The sequence below is a fragment of the Chiloscyllium punctatum genome, chromosome 21, assembly GCF_047496795.1.
Source record: "Chiloscyllium punctatum isolate Juve2018m chromosome 21, sChiPun1.3, whole genome shotgun sequence".
In the NCBI taxonomy this organism is placed as follows: Eukaryota; Metazoa; Chordata; class Chondrichthyes; order Orectolobiformes; family Hemiscylliidae; genus Chiloscyllium; species Chiloscyllium punctatum.
This window is the reverse complement of record NC_092759.1, coordinates 33239183-33255859: the sequence shown is the minus strand read 5'-3', so window position 1 is coordinate 33255859 and position 16677 is coordinate 33239183. Positions and strand designations below refer to the sequence as shown.

At 43.9% G+C, this 16677-nt stretch overlaps 1 non-coding gene across 1 annotated transcript; it reads right to left on the bottom strand.

Annotated features, from left to right (window-relative positions):
• Nucleotides 1-2135: 2135 nt before the first annotated feature.
• trnah-gug (transfer RNA histidin (anticodon GUG)) lies at nt 2136-2207 on the bottom strand. The gene has a single exon. It is a non-coding gene; the product is annotated as a tRNA-His (tRNA).
• Between the last annotated feature and the right edge of the window lie 14470 nt (nt 2208-16677).

Genomic DNA, 16677 nt, shown 5'->3' with positions numbered 1-16677 from the left:
ACTGCTGACCTTATCACCGCGTTACCCATGGCTAATTCACTTAACTTACTGAATTCACTCCCTGGACACATCAGCGCAATATAACATGGCCGATCCACCTAACCTATAGACTTAAGAGCAGTGTGAACCACTGAGCAAATGTACCATCACATTGACCACGATCTGTATCATGTGTAACGGCTTTACACACTGGGAACTCCGCCTAGTGAAAGCAAGCTGCGCCCGAATTCAATGCGTCCAACCGCGTTTCTATGCTGTACAACCTCAGGAGTTCTGCTGAAAATGTCTCTGCGCTCAGATCTGAATAGGTTTATTCTGTTTTCTTCCTCAGATTCCTGCTTTAAATAAACATATCAGTCAGGAACAACTCTATATAATGGTTTTCAATGCAACACAAACACAATGTGCAGTTTGCTGAAGTTACGTGTTTGCACTTTCACTGACACTCCATCTCCCCAGGAGCTGCAGCCCTTCCCCAGCTGATTCAGACAGCACTGTCCTTCCTGTGACATGTCCCATCGAGAATGGAAGGCCAGCCATGAATAACCTCCACTGGGGAACAGAGTGACAGGTTTAAAACTTGACGATGCCCCCAGGGGAGAAATGAGCCCTGTGACGGGCGGGGACACTAACCACGATACTGTGGAGGACAACAACATCGAAGGAGGCCCTTCAGCCTGTTGTCGCCTCACTTGTCAAACACAAGTGCTTAACGACCTGAATCACGTTTTCCACCGTTTAGCCCATAATCTTACATGTTTTGGCATCGCAAATTATCATCTCAATTTTTTTTAAGGTTAGAATGATTTCCGCCACTCTGACCCTTTCCGCAAATCTACTCAAACCTTTCTGCCTTTTCCCGAAATCTCTTGGCCCCAGTGTTCGATCCCTCCATCAATAACAAAAGCTTCTTTCAGTCCATCCTATCCATATCCCTCAGTATTTAGTACGTCTCAGTCATGTCTTCTCCAATCTCCTCTGCTCGGCGACAAACAACCCCAGTCTGTCCAATCTCTCCTCACAACTGAAACACTTCAGCCCAGCCAATATCCCAGTGAATCGCTACTGCAACGTTCCCAGTGCGATCACATCCATGCAAGACTCTGAATTGCAGAACTGCACACAGTAATCTAGCTAGGGCCGAATGAACTTTTTTTTTTCTATTCTGTTACAGTATGAGGGCGTCGCTGGCTCAGCAGTATTGATTGGTATCCCTAATTGCACAGCGGGCAGTTGAGACTCAACCATATTGTAGTGAGTCTGGAGTCACATGGAGGCCCGAGCAGGTAAGAATGGCAGTTTCATTCCTTAAATGACGTCAGATGGTTTTGCTTTTTTTCAACAATTGAACATGGATATACAGGAGTTATAAGATTCGTAATTCCAGATATTTATTGAATCCCAATTCTACCACCGAGCATGGTCGGAGTCAAACCCAGGTCCCTGGTGTCTGAATTAACAGTTCAGTGTTCAGTGGTAATAGCGCTTGGCCATTGCAGAAAAGCAGTGAAACTGATCTTATCCAATGAAGTCACTTTTCCCCGATACTGTTCTGTGCCATTTTTCTGACCTTGACCTCCCCAATAATAACTGGTCCATATCAGTAAAAGCTGCGACATGAGCATTGATCTCACAACAGTGGTAACCATTTGGATCAAATGGTCTGCAGATCCCGATGGTCGGGTTGGGGCACGTTCACCCAGCAACAGTGACCCCAGCCACACAGACTGATCGGTATCAATCTGAGAGTCAGTGTTAGATTCTGCAATACCTTAGTGAAATAGGAAATGACTCCGCAAACACATGAGGAAAGAGCAGCGCTCCGAAAGCTAGTGCTTCCATTAAACCTGTAAGACAATAACCTGGTGTTGGGCCATTTTTAACTTTGTACTCCAAAGTCCAACACCAGCATCTCCAAATTAATTAAAGGGGGATATGGGATGGAAAGTTCGGTTAGTGATCGTAGTAGGGAAGAAATCTCTGAGAACGGGTGGATTTGAATTCTGACATATGAAACACAGAGATGTGAGCGAGCAGAGCTTGAAGGAAAAAAAATCACCTTGGAGAAAATCAAAACTTTAAAACAACTGATTCATGTGGGCTTCACAGAAGACTCGGAGACATAGAGGAATTACTGCCGTGACTCGGATTCGAACCAAGGTTGCTGCGGCCACAACGCAGAGTACTAACCACTATACGATCACGGCAACCCACAGACGAACACACTAAATGCATTCAATAAGTACAGTGTCATAAGAAATGTAAGGCAGCGTACCAAATGCACAATATCAGTGCTTCGCGAACAGTTGCAGATATGTGGGAACTCAGAATGGGCTGGCGGTTTAACATCAGTTCCCCCAGTGGCTGTGGTGATTCCATCATGAATGTGTTGAAGGCTGAGATCAATAGATTTCTACAAAACATCAAAGATTCCGGGGACAGTGCAGCTTTTGTTACCTGCACATCCACCAATAACATTTATTTTATCCGTTACTCCCAGTGCAGTCTCTGGTACATTGGGGAGACTGGGCTTCTCCAAACAGACCGCTTTAGGAAACATCTCCGGGACACCCGCACCAATCAACCACACCGCGCCATGGCCCAACATTTCAACTCCCCCTCCCACTCTGCCGAGGACATGGAGGTCCTGGGCCTCCTTCACCGCCGCTCTCTCACCAGCAGACACCTAGAGGAAGAACGCCTCATCTTCCGCCTCGGTACACTTCAACCCCAGGGCATCAATGTGGACTTCAACATTTTCCTCATTTCCCCTTCCCCCACCTCACCCTAGTTCTATACTTCCAGCTCAGCACTGACCCCATGACTGGTCCGGAATTGTCATCCCTGCCTATCTTCTATTGCACCTATCCATTCCACCCTCCCCCCAGACCAATCACCTTCAACCCCTCCCCCACTTAACTATTGTACTCTATGCTACTTTCTCCCCACCCCTACCCTCCTCTCACTTATCGCTCCACCCTTTAGGTTCTCTGCCTGAATTCTTGATGAAAAGCTTTTGCCCGAAACGTCGATTCTACTGCTCCTCGGATGCTGCCTGAACTGCTGTGCTCTTCCAGCACCACTAATCCAGAATCTGTTTTCCAGCATCTGCAGTCATTGTTTTTACCAAATTTCTGTTGAAATGTATACTTCAATAGCAATGCAGTTTAACATCGGTTACTTCACGAGTTTCCCCACACAAGGCAGTAACCAGTGCTGCCACATAGTCCCATTTCCCAGCCCCAGAATCAGAGGAACTGAGTGGCGCAGTCGCAAATAACCAACTTGAAATCAAGATGGGAATGAGGTTACAGAGATACTCAATGGCTCAAGTGACGCAACCAGAGAAAGCACGGTGTTTCTATGACGGTTTAAAGGCGTAAGCAATTCCGAGGTTGGGAGTGCTTCTGGTCAAAGGCGGGGCAGAATGGAAAATTTGTTCTAGTTTATAATAACAGCAATCTACATTGCATCTTGCTGAGACAGCTGAGTGACATAACTGTAGCGTGGGCAGCTGGTTTGAAGTTTAATTTTGCTTCATTATCACCCAGTTCCCTGGAATGAATTGCTTTCACCAGTTTTATTTCCAATTGTTTGATATCTCCCTGCAGTCTGCGGCTTTCTTCCTCATGGTTAATTGCATGACTAACTGTTGTATGATCTGCACACTGCTAAATCACGGCCACTACAAGTAAATAGGAATCATTGATCTATATGAGAAAACAGTGGAACTCACTGCAGGCATGCTTCGTAGGTTTGCAGGCGACACCAGAATTGTAGACAGTGAGGAAGATTATCTAAGTTTCAAAAGGATCTTAATCCAATGAGTCGTTGTACTGAAAAATGTAACATGGAGTTCAATCTGGATGAATGGAAGATATTGCATTTGGTACAGCAAAAAGAATATGGCTTTGCATATGTTGGAGAGCATGGAAGCTCGGTGTGCAGGTACATAATTCCTTGTAATTTGCATTACCAACAGACAAGATGGTTCAAAGGCATTTAACCTACTTCCCTTCATTGTTCAGTCCTTTGTGTATAGTAGTTGGGACGTTATGTTGAAGTTTTGCAGGACATTGATGAGGCGTCTTCTGGAATATTATGTCCAGTTCTGGTCGCCCATTTGTAGGAATGATATTATTCAGCTGGTGTAGGTTCACAAAAGGTATATACGCTTGTTGCCTGTGGAAGGTTTGAGTTATAATGAAAGGCTGGATAGGCTGAGACTATTTTCAGATTCGAGATCGGGGTGCTGGAAAACCACATTAGGTAAGGCAGCATCCCAGGAGCAGGAATTTTTTTTTTCGCGCAAGTGCCCTTCAACAGGCTCTTCCCCGAAACGTCGATTCTCCTGCTCCTCAAATGCTGCCTGATCTGCTGTGCTTTCCCAGCACAACACTCCCGACTCTGATCTCTCATCTGCAGTTCTCACTTTCTCCTAGTTGAGAGTGTTTTCACTCTAGCTGAGGGGTTTGAACGGCGACCTGACAGAAGTTTATGAATTATTGAGAGACAAGTTTAGAGTTAACGATGGCGGCCTTTTCCCAGGAGGGGAATGTCAAGACGAGATGGCATATGTTTAAGATTAAAAGAGAGATTTTTTTTAAAAAAAGACATGTGCGGCATTTTTTTAGGGACGGTGTAATTAACTTGCTGAGGAAGTGATTGATGAGGGAATGTTTGCAGCATTTAATGGACAATTGATTCCAAACATGAATGGGAAAGTGGGATTTTAAACATAAATGTATTCATGCCTAGTACGTCAGTTATTTCCCAGAGCGCATTTAAGAGTCAACTACAGTATTATCCGTCTGGAGTCTCCTGTGGGACAGAGCAGATGAATATGGCAGGTTGCTTCCCGAACTGGCATGAGTGAATCAGATGGGTTTTTGCACACATCTTTTTCAGGTCATCACGAGACTCTTCAATTCCAGGTGCTTATTGAATTCAAACTCCACTATCTGCCATGCCAGGACCTGAACTATTTGTCCCCAAAATATTACCTGGGCTTTGGATAAACAACACAGTAATAAAACTACAAGGGCATTATCACCACTCAGCGAGTACAGGAGGAGGCAGATGGGAATGGGTTAGTTTGGCAGTATGTTCAGCGTGGATCAGTTGCACTGACAGGCCTGTTTTCATGTTGTATGACTCTGACTGACGCTATGCAGCAGGCAACTGGTTGGGATTAACAGCCGCATTGACATCATAATCGAACACCTGATGGGATATGTAATCCTGCTGGAGTCTCCGGAGGTTGGTTTGCTCAGTCATCCCTTCCCACACATGGGACTGGTGAACGGTCTCTCCCCAGTGTTACTGATTAAATGACATTCCATTTCTATGGTTAATTAACTCCCTTCCAGCAGTTCCCACATTGCCCTGCTTTCTCTGTGGTATCAGTGTCCTTTTTTTCTACACAGGGTGAACGATCCTTTTAAATTGTGTCCACACAGATACAAATCCTGTTTTCCATGTTGTGAATGTGTTTTCATTCTTCCTCATTCACCCACAGGGTGTGAGTATCACTGGTGATGACCACATTTATTCTTTGCCCCTCGTTCGTTGCTGTCTGGCTACACCACAAACCCGGATGTGATCCCAGCCTCGGGTGTCTGTCTGTGTGCAATCTACACATTCTCTTTGTGTTTGCGTTTTTATTTCTCCCTCTGACCAAAGATGTGACAGTTACAGGGATCAACAATGGGAAATGCAGGCTTATGGGACATGGAATCCCGTGGGGTCTGGTGGAATGCGCTTCGGCTGGACCGTGTGGACTGGAAGGGCCGATTAGACTGCTTCCCCACGCGGAGGAGATTCTTGAATTAAGGGTCAACTCATGTTTTTCTGGTCCTGGAGTCTCTCGTAGGCAGGACTGGGTGAAGATGGTTGAATCCCCTGCATCGGGGACATGAATGAATGGGATTGAAGGAAATTGAAGTCATGATCTCTGTTCCTGAGGTCAGGCTTGTATTTCATGTTTTATTTGTCGAACGTAAACATCAAAATTTCCGGTGTCCCAACCCCCAAGGATGACTAGTTTAAAATATCACCGCCATCAACACCTTCTCCAGGTTGAAGCCTTGACTGTGTGGAAGAAACTGAGCTGATGCGAGCAAATGTAGCTGCCACCGCCAGTGTCGGAAACACAGATCCAAACAGCAAAATCATCTTTGCAGCAAAACCATTGCAAAGTTAAGGGTTCAACACGCTCCACTTGTGCCACTCAGCTGTCTTAGAAAGATGCACCGGAAATCGCTATGATAGTATAAACGGGGACAACCATTCCCTTGAGCAGGAGCACACTCAACCGAGGAATTTCTTGCGCCCCTATACCATCACAGAAGGACAGGACGCTCACCTATTGCATCACTGGAACCAGAGAGTAACTCCGCGCGCACATTCCCATCCCCATTTCCGGTTGGATCTGGTCGGCTGTGCTGATATTAAGCTAAAATGCTATTGAAGCATACATTTCAGCAATATCCCGTACTGTCCCCCGAGTCTTTGATGTTTTGTCGAAATCGATCGATCTCATTGTCATTCAAGGGATCTCCACAGTCTCTGAGGACATCGAACTGAAAGATTCAGCTCATTCTCAGTTCCCACATATCTGTCACTCTTCGCTGAGTACTGATATTGTACATTTGCTGTTCTTCCGAACATTTCCTCTGCTAGTATACTTATTGCTGCTTGCAAGCATCCAGTTCAATGGTTGCTGTGATCGTGGTTGTCGGTATTTTGCATTGTGACCACAGCAACCTCGATTTGAAACCAAATCACGGCACTAATTGTTCTCTCCGTTGTCTTTTGTTGTGACACATGCTAAGAAATTAATTGTTTTACCTTCAAATTCCGCTCTCTTACATCTCTGCGTTTCATATATCAGGGTTCAAACACACCCGTTGTCGGAGATTTCTCTCCTTTCCACGATCATTAAACTTCCTTTCCGTCCCTTCCCCCATTTCTCTGAGGCAATGCACAATCTATCACTGTCTTTCACATTCATACTGTTCTGTCTGTGTTGCTGCTGCGATCACTGTTGTTGGGTGAACGTGCCCCAATCCCACCATCGGGACCTTCAAATAAGTCGATCCATTTGGATCCCATGGTTGTGAAATCAATCCCCATGTAGCAGCTTTGACTGACATCGGACAGAGACAATTGTAGCGTCAGGCTCATGGAAAATACCCAGGGCAGTTTTGGTGAAAAGACATTTTATTGTTCAAGATCAGCTTTGTGGCTTTCTGTGTTGATCTTGTGATAATTTCATAGGACTGATAATCCAGAGAACGAGGTAATAATCTGGGTACTCGGGCTTGAATCCCACAATGCCATGATCGTCAAATTTGGATTCAATAGATATCTGCATTGAAGAATCTAATGACTACTATATATCCAATGACAATGGTTGATTAAAAAAAACGATTTCATTGATGTTATTTCGGGATGGAATTTGCTTTTCCTTACTTGGTCTGGGCTGCATGTGACTTCAGACTCATAGCAATATAGTTGAGTCTCAACTGCCGTCTGGGCAATTTGGAATGGGTAATAAACTCTGCCCAGCCAGAGTCGCCCTCATACTAATCCAGACATTTAAAAAAACAAATGCTCATTAGCCTCAAGGAAGAGTGTTGTGTACAGTCTTGCAACTCACATTATAGCAGGGATGTGATCACACTGAGAACATTACAGGAGATATTTACCGGGATATTGTTTGGGCTGAAGAGTTTCAGTTTGGAAGAAAGACAGGACAGAGTGGAGTGTTTGTCGCAGTGCAAAGGAGATGTAGACAAGACATGAGTGAGTTAGGGTATGGACAAGGTTGACGGAACGAGTTTGCCATTGATTCAGGGTGCGATCAGCAGGGGCCAGAGATTTAAGGAGAAAGACAGAAAGGTTTGAGAAGATGTGCGAAAAAGCTTTATCAGCCAGCGGGGGGTTGGAATTTGGAATACACTATCTGCATTGTTCAGAGCGGCAGAAACCCTTATAGCCTGAACAAATATTCAGATGTGAACTTTTGATGCCAAGACAAATCAGGCTGTGGGGTAAGCATTCTGAAATAGGATTCAGTTCATTAGGCATTGTTTTGGACAAGTGTGGCCACAATTGGTGGAAGGGCCTCCTTTGACACTCTTGTCCTCGGTAGTATAATGGTTAATATCCCTGCTTGTCACAGGGCTCAATTCTCCACTGGGTACAGTGTAAATATTTTAAAATTGTCGCTACATTTCCAAGTGCGGGTATTGATACCTGTCCTTCCATTCTCGATGGGGCCTGTCACAGGAAGGACAGTGCTGCCTGAATCAGTGGGGGAAAGGGCTGCAACTCTCAGGGAGGCAGAGTGTCAGTGAAAGTGCAAACACGTGATCTCTGCAAACTGCACCTTTTTCCTGTGTTGGACTGAAAAGCATTTGACAGACTTGTTCCGGATTGAAGTGTTTATTGGAAGCAGGAAGGTGAGGTAGGAACAGCGTAAAAGCGTTCAAATATGAGCGCAGAAACATTTCCCGCAGCACGAATCAGATTGTAAAGCACAGAGTAGTGTTTCGACACATTGAATTTGGGTTGATTTGCTTTGATGAGGCTGAGTTACCAGGATATAAAGCCATTAAGAATGATACAGGTTTTGCTCACGATGATGGAACATTGGCTCAGTAATTCGCATTGCTGTTCGGTCTGAGGGTTATATTGATTGGCCAAGTTAAATTGCCCTCTCGTGTCCAGGGATTGAATTAAGTAAATTAAGTGAATTAGCCATGGATAACGCTGGGACAATGCCAGAAGTCACAGGACGCCAGGTTATAGCCCAACAGCTTTTTTTTTGATATCATAATGGGGACGGTTGCCCCTTCTTCTGGTGAAATATAAATTAATGGGCTGGGGAGCTAGGTCTGGGTGAGATGCTCTTCAGTGTGTCGACACCGGCTTGATTGACTGAAATGCTCTCTCTGCACTGTAGGATTCTGTGATTCTCTCGGAGAGGGTTATGAAGGTGTTTACTGGGGTGTAAAGCCATTAGAGACGATGCTGAGACGGGGTGTGCTGAGGATGAGATTTTATTCACTTGTTGTCTTCGAAAATTTAGAACAGTTAATCCTGAACCAAGAAAGACTTAATTGGGGGGGTGGGGGGTTCATGTTATGAGATGTTTGGACAGAGTAAATAGGAGGAAAATTCCATATTTCAATTGAGTAAACGTCGAGACGTCAGACATTCAAAACCTTTGATAAAACCTTTGAAGGACAAAGAAATGATGAGAGCAGAATCGCTGTTACTCCGAGAATCTGTTTTTCAAAATATTTGGAAAGGCACATTTGGTGACATACAAGGAAAAAAATTCACAAGGAGAGAGACAGCGTGTGGCTCGTAAAGGTGTAGGGGTGTGGTGTAGTCGGTCGGAAGTTGCGGGGAAACAATGTCTAAGTGGGTTGACTTTAAATGTAAAGAATTTCGTGAACGTGTGCAGCTGAATATGATTCGATTCCAAAACCTCTGGATTTCGAAAGATTTGGCATAATATTCTACCTGAAGCATTGTGAATGGAACTGAGTGGATTTTTCTTATTGTGAAGGGAAGATATTACATAATGAATAGGAAGTGACCAGTTGCTTGGAGAGCGACTTACTGCTTTAATCACATGCGTTAAGGATGTGAGGACAAATACCATGATGTTTGGTCCATTTAATACTCGGTGAAATCTGCCAAAGCAACGAGCAATAAAACTGGTGGATTTTCTTTTGCACTTTAACCCTCTGATTTTCTAAGCAGTATTTTCCTAAAGCGGAAATAAAGTCTGAGCAAATTTGAATACAACATTAATCGTTCCAATGAGATAAATCTAATTCACTTGTGATTATTACAATAAACATTGTGAGGTTGCAGCAAAATTAAAATGAAACGAACAAAACAGTGTTTCTAGGGATTTAATCCAATTCAGGTTCAGCCATATGAGAAAGGCGATTGAGCCACAACATCGCCTTTATTTCCTTCTCCATGGCTGCTTCTTCACGTGAAAGAGAAAGTGACTGAAATAATTATGAGTCAAATGTAGATGTGATTATGAGGGAAAATTCTTGTTCTCTGTTTCATTCCGACACAGTTCTGACTCAGAATGTATCACTGACAGCTATTCATTTTGACGAGCATGGCGATTTGTTGGCATTTGCTGTTATTATAATTCTGGTGCAAGCAGAATCACAATGGTGTGGATTTGATTCCGCTCTGCAAATTTCTCATCCTTCACTTTCACCACATATAACCTGATGAGGTGACATGTCACCACTCTATAAAATGTGCTGAGAAGACTGAATGATTGTGGTGGTGGGTTATTACACCACTGTGCTCCGCATTCACGAGTTCGAGTCACACTCTGGTTGCTAACTTCACAAACCGCTCCAGCAGTTTTTATTCGCACCTCACACGTCTGGTATAGAATGGATAGAGAATCTTGTTCTTGACCTTCACTGCACGGGAGATTCACGAATAATTGGCATCACATTAAAGTCGAAATGAAGAGTGAGAGCAGTCATTCTATTCAATTGCAGATTAATTTAGTGTAATGAGAAAGAACAGATTTTTCTTTCCGCCCCACATTCCATCTAGTCTTTCTATGAATTTGTATCGAAAGAATGAGAAACAAATAACAATAGATCGGGAGCACAAGTTTATCCAGTTGTGGGGGTGGGGGGGGGGGGGCGCATGAGTATCTTAACCTAACATTTCACACAATGACTCAAACAGTAATTCAAACAGTGACTCGGAATTGGAACCACAGAAAACTTCTGCAATGAAACGAACCTTTCATTCTTTCACAAATTTCTGCTGTGTGTGAATCATACCGCGATCCATCATCCAGCGTGATCACTGACTTGCCAATTGTATAAGGTCTACCAATTTTCTTCAGCTTTCACAACTTATGTATGCAGCCACCTGTGCTGTGCCCAGTGTCATTTGTCATCCCCAGGTCACAGTACATTTCGTCCTCCTGAGATTATGAGCCTTGTTCCTGATCTGTCTGATCTGTTTAATAATCCTTTTCTATCACTTCATCCCATCCCCCCACAATTCTGAACTTATTAATAAAATAAGGCGTTTGACAAAATGTTAAACAAATGGGAGTTTGCCATTCAGCCCATGGAGTCTGCCCCACCATTCAACGAACTCATGTTTGATCTGATCATCTTTAACTCCTTTCTGCCCACTTACCTCGTCAAATTTTCATCATCTTTCTGATTAACTATCTGGCACAGTTTGAAAACACCCAACAACACTGATGGCACAGATTGTTAGGCCGCTGAGCAAAGAGATGACTCCTCATTTCTGAATTAAATGGGCAATATCTAATTCTGAGATTATGTCCTCTGGTGCTCTCCTCACAGCATGGGGCAAACCACCTGCCGTATCTACCCTGTCAAGATTCCACGAATATTGAACGTTTATGATTCGCGTTATATGATTATAGAGCACCCCTCCACCTCTTTTGTTTCGAGGAGATTAATCCCAGCCTAACCAGTCATTCCACGAAGGTCTATTTTATACAGAGTTGGCAACATCCCCGTAAATCTCTGCTGTCCCCTGCAGCGTCCTTACATATCCTTAAAACAGGTGGAGAAACTTTGGTGATGAAATGGGTTGAAATTTCGGCCGCAGACCAAATACAGCAATGATAACTCTGACAAATCAGAATCTAATCATATTTGATTGACATTCAATGGCTTCATTGTAGCTGAATACCTCCATGTAATCGTCTTGACAGCAAGTGTTTAGGAGAAATGGAACCTGATCGCGCATAAAAGAAGTTGACGACAAAAACCTGTCCGTCGGTCGACTTTGTTTGATTATTAACTCAACCCTTGTCTCCGTGAAGCCTACATCGTTCGCAACGCACAAATTAGATGTTGAACAGAACTCTCTCCATTTGCCTAGGTTGGTGCCGCTGAAATACCACTGAAGGAACTGGACACCCTCCACGACAATACAGTCACTTACTGTACATTGTTCAATGCCTGAATATTTATTCACTTCGCTGCTGAGGCACAATTGCAGCAGAGTGCGCCACCTAGAATATTCACTGAAGTAAGTCATCCAGGCTTTGTTGACAGAACCTTCAAAGCTCAAAGACTGTACCAACTATAACGACAAGCTTGAAGATGCACTGAAACGTCACCATTTATGAATTACCCTCCAAGGCACATACTAGCATGACTTGGAGAGGAAGCAGTGGTAAATTCATTGAGTGGTGAAGCGGTCTTGATGGGCGAAGAGTTATACTCGAGCCCTCCACATTTTATTTTACCATTTTGAAAAATGTTGATTATCGCATTGACCAGACTTGTGTTCATTCCTTCAGTTGTTTCCAAAACTGACGTTTGCTAAAGATCGAATATCATTCTCAGACTGTGGTCAACAAAGAGGCTCTCGTACAACTGATCTCCCTGCCCAACAATCTTCAGAGATCAGTGAATATCTACTCCAAAATCTCTTTGGTCCTGTACACCACTCAGAATCCTCACTGCTATTGTTTCAACTCTCCAAATTCATTACCACTTATTGGTTTGGATTCAATCTCATTCGCCGTTTTTCCTTTCCACCTGATTGATACATCCCTGCGATCGATGATATTATTCATCACAGTCACCTACACGACCAATTTTTGCATCGTCTGTAAACATCTAAACATGACTCCTACAACTATGTTTGAATTATTGATCTATATCAGGAAACAGTGGCACTTCACTGGAAACAGGCATCCAAGCATGGTTCATTGCTGGATGGGAAGAACACCTGCAATAACAGCAGAATCGGACCCTTGCTATCATTTGTAAACCTGATGGCAACTTTGCAGGTTGGTCTCCTGACTGATTCCTTCTCAGATAGGGGAGTGGTGAATGACCTGCCCACATTGTGACTGAGGAAGTGAATTTACACTTCAGCGGGTAATTGAATCCCTTCCTACAGACCCCGTCCCCATGGACCTGACTTCATGGAGGCGTGGGTATCCTTGTGTCTATTTAGTTTGGATAATCAGCAGAATTTGAGACCACACTGAGAAGATTCCCAATTTTCCCCATCATCCATGTATTTTTTTTTATCCTTCCTTATTCTCCCCAGGAGTGTGACTATCACAGTCTGAACAGCATTTGTTGTTCATCCTTAACTCTCCTTGAACTGAGTCAGAGGGAATGTATGGGTGAACCGTACTATTGTGGGTCTGGAGTTATATGTTGGCAGGTCTCTTTAAGGAAGGCAGATTTCCCTTTTGAAGGGACATGAATGAATGGGTTTTCAGCAAATTAAATCGTTTTGTCACTCTTCCTCTGAGCGGGTTTATATTCCAGATTTTATTCATCGAATCTAATTACCAGCAGCTTCCATGCTCCAGTCTCCAAGGGTTGCTCGCCCAAATATCGCCATTATATTTGCAGATGACACGAAGACTGGTGGAGGAGCAGAAAGCATAAGCGACTGTCAAAGAATGAAGGAGAATATAGATAGGACAGTTGGGCAGAGAAGTGGCAGATGGAGTTGAATCCAGGCAAATGTGAGTTGATGCATTTTGGGAAGTCTAATTCTAGAACCAGTAAACAGAAGATCCTTGGGTAAAATTGCTGAGCAGAGAGATGTGGGAGTTCAGGTTCTTTATACCCTCAAGGTGGCTGCACAGGCGAATCGAGTGGACAAGAAGGCATATGGCATGCTTGCTTTCATCAGACCAGGCACTGAGTATAAGAGCTGGAATGTCATGCTAAGATTGTGCAAGATTTTGGTTCAACTACATTTAGAATACTGTGCACAGTTCTGGTTGCCAAATTACCAAAATGACGTGGACGTTTAGGAGTGGGTGCAGAGAAGGATTATGAGGATGTTGCCTGGTATGGAAGATGCTAGCTCTGAAGAGGGGTTGAGTAGGTTACGTTTGTTTTCATTCGAAAAAATGAGATTGAGGTGGACCTGATTGACGTCTACAAAATCATGAAGGGTATAGGCAGGGTGGATAGAGATAAGCTTTTTCCCATGGTGAGGGATTCAATAATGAGAGGTCACGCGTTCAAGGTGAAAGTTGAAAAGTTTAAGAAAGATAGTCATTGGAAGTATTTTACACCGAGGGTGGTAGGTGCCTTGAACGTGTTGCCAGCAGAGGTATTAGACGCAGGCATGGTAGATTCATTTCAGTTGCGCCTGGACAGATGCATGTGTAGGAAGAGTGCAGAGGGATGCTTTGGAATTGGGTGATAGGTTTAAACAATGGATTTGGATCAGCTCAGGTTTCGACATCCAAAGGGCGTGTTCCTGTGCTGTAAATTTTCTCTGTTCTTTGTTCTTCTTTGTTCACTACTCTGTCAACTTCATGCTACATTGCTGCATCTCAGAGAATGATATTGTCAATTCTAATTATCACAGAGGGAATGAGAATATGACATGTGGTTGTGTCGGAATGAAAGTGATGTACGCTGGTTTGGAGTGTTTACTGGGAGCAAGAGGCTGATGTGGAGACGATGTGATCAAAAACAGCTCTAACTGTCAAAGTAACAAAACAGCGCATTGTTAAGGAAAATTTCAGAGAATGCTTTCAATTAATCGATCTCTCGCTGAAGGCTCCAGCACGCTTCAGCTGAGCCAATCTGTAGTGCGGGTTAATGCTGGTGTTGTATCCTAATACAACAATTATGCTCTTTGTCCCTGCCTTTGACCAGGAGCACTCCCAGCTTTGGCATTTCTTGCGCCTCTGTGCCATCATAGAAGAACCATGTGCTCACCTTCAAGCCAATTAATCCATTTCGATACCGTGGCTGTGTGATCAATTCTCATGTAGCAGCTTTTACCACATGGACCAGAGATTATGAGAACATCATACTCTGGAAAAGGACACAGGGCAGCACTGAGGAAAAGAAAATTTATTCGAAAATACTTCTGTCTGTGGATTTCTACATCATTTATTTCACTTGCTCATTTAGCTCTGTCTTGTCTATTATGTGCAGTTCTGCAATTCGCATTATAGAACGGATATGATAGCACTGGAAATGATGCAGGAGAGATTTACCAGGATATTGTCTGGGTAGAAGAGTTTCAGTTGTGAAGAGAAATTCGACAGACTGGAGGCGTTTTTCTTAGAGTCAAAGAGTTGAGAGGAAACATGATTGAAATGCATAAAATAATCAGGAATATGGATGGCATAGACTGATATCAATGTTTCTCTTTGATGGTGAGATCGATCACGGGGAGAGGGGCATGGTGGCATAGATTTAAGGATAGAAGAGGAAAGATTTGAGTGAATGTGTAGACAAATGTCTTGAAACAGCCGTGGGTTGAAATCTGGAACTCAGTGCATGCAAAGGTTGCAGAGGCAGAAATCCTCAGAACTTTCAGAAGTTTTCTGATGCGAATTTGTGATGCCAAGACATACAAGGCTATAGGCCAAGTAATTTTAAAAAGTGTTCCGATAGTTAAGTGAATGTTAATTTCCAGTATTAAGAAATAGGCTTCTTTTTGCATAGAATTCCTCGGTAGTACCACCGCCTGTCACTGCGTGAGGTCGGGTTCAATTTGCTTCCAGGACAGGCGCTTGCATATTGGGAGGGCTCAGTGGGTAGAACTGCGCCATTCAGCGTCAGAATCCCGCCTTCGATTCAAGTCTTGTGTGACTGACTGTGTGGAATTTGCACACTCCTGCTCTCTCTCTCTCTCCCATGTGAGTTTCCTCTGGCTGCTCCGATTCCTTCCCACAGTGCAAATGTGTGCAATTCAGGTAAATGGCAAACAAAATCTGAATGCACTGTAAGTGCTGTAAATAAGAGACAAAATTCAGAATTGCAGCTCGGGGAAAACAGAATGACCATTTCGGGTCAACAGACCCTTCGTAGGAACTGATTCTCAATGTTAACTCTGATTTCTCTCCACTGATGCTGCCTGACTCGCTGAGCTTTTGGAGTAATTTCTATTTTTGTAGGTGCACCATAAATGCGGGTTTAGAAAGATAGAGTGGGGAGTGTGAATCTCTTCCATGGCACAGTGCAGACTCAACTGGCCACATGGTTTCTGTATGCACTGTATCTAATTCCATTAACTCTGAATCTATAAGTTTTTGTCCTTCTTTTAGTCTTTGGTTTTCACATCTCTCCTGTCATGTGAATTGCAGAGCAGGCCAATCGACGGTTCGGGCATAAGCCACCACCAAAACTTTCCCACCTGACGCCTGAAAGATGTACGCCTCATATTCTGCCTTGGGACCCTGCAACCACACGGGATAAATGTGGATTTCAGCGGCTTCCTCATTTCCCCTCCCCCACATTATCACAGTCTGAAACATCCAACTCAGCACCACCCTCCGGACCTATTCATCTCTACCCCTCTGACTTATCACCTTCTCCCCTCCTCCATCCACCATTTGCTTTCCCAGCAACTTGCACCCAACCCCAACTCCCTCCCAATTATCTCTCAGTCCCCACCCTCAAGCCTCATTCCTGATGAAAGATTTATGCCAGAAACGTCGATTCTCCCGCTCCATGGATGCTGCCTGACCTGCTGTACTTTTCCAGCACGACACTATTGCCATGGCGAAGATAGACAAGCTTAGTTCAGGCTCTTTATCTGGGAGCGGAGAAGGCTAAGTGAAGAAGTGATTAAGGTGCACATTAAGGGGATCAGTATGTGTGATAGGAATGAACTTCT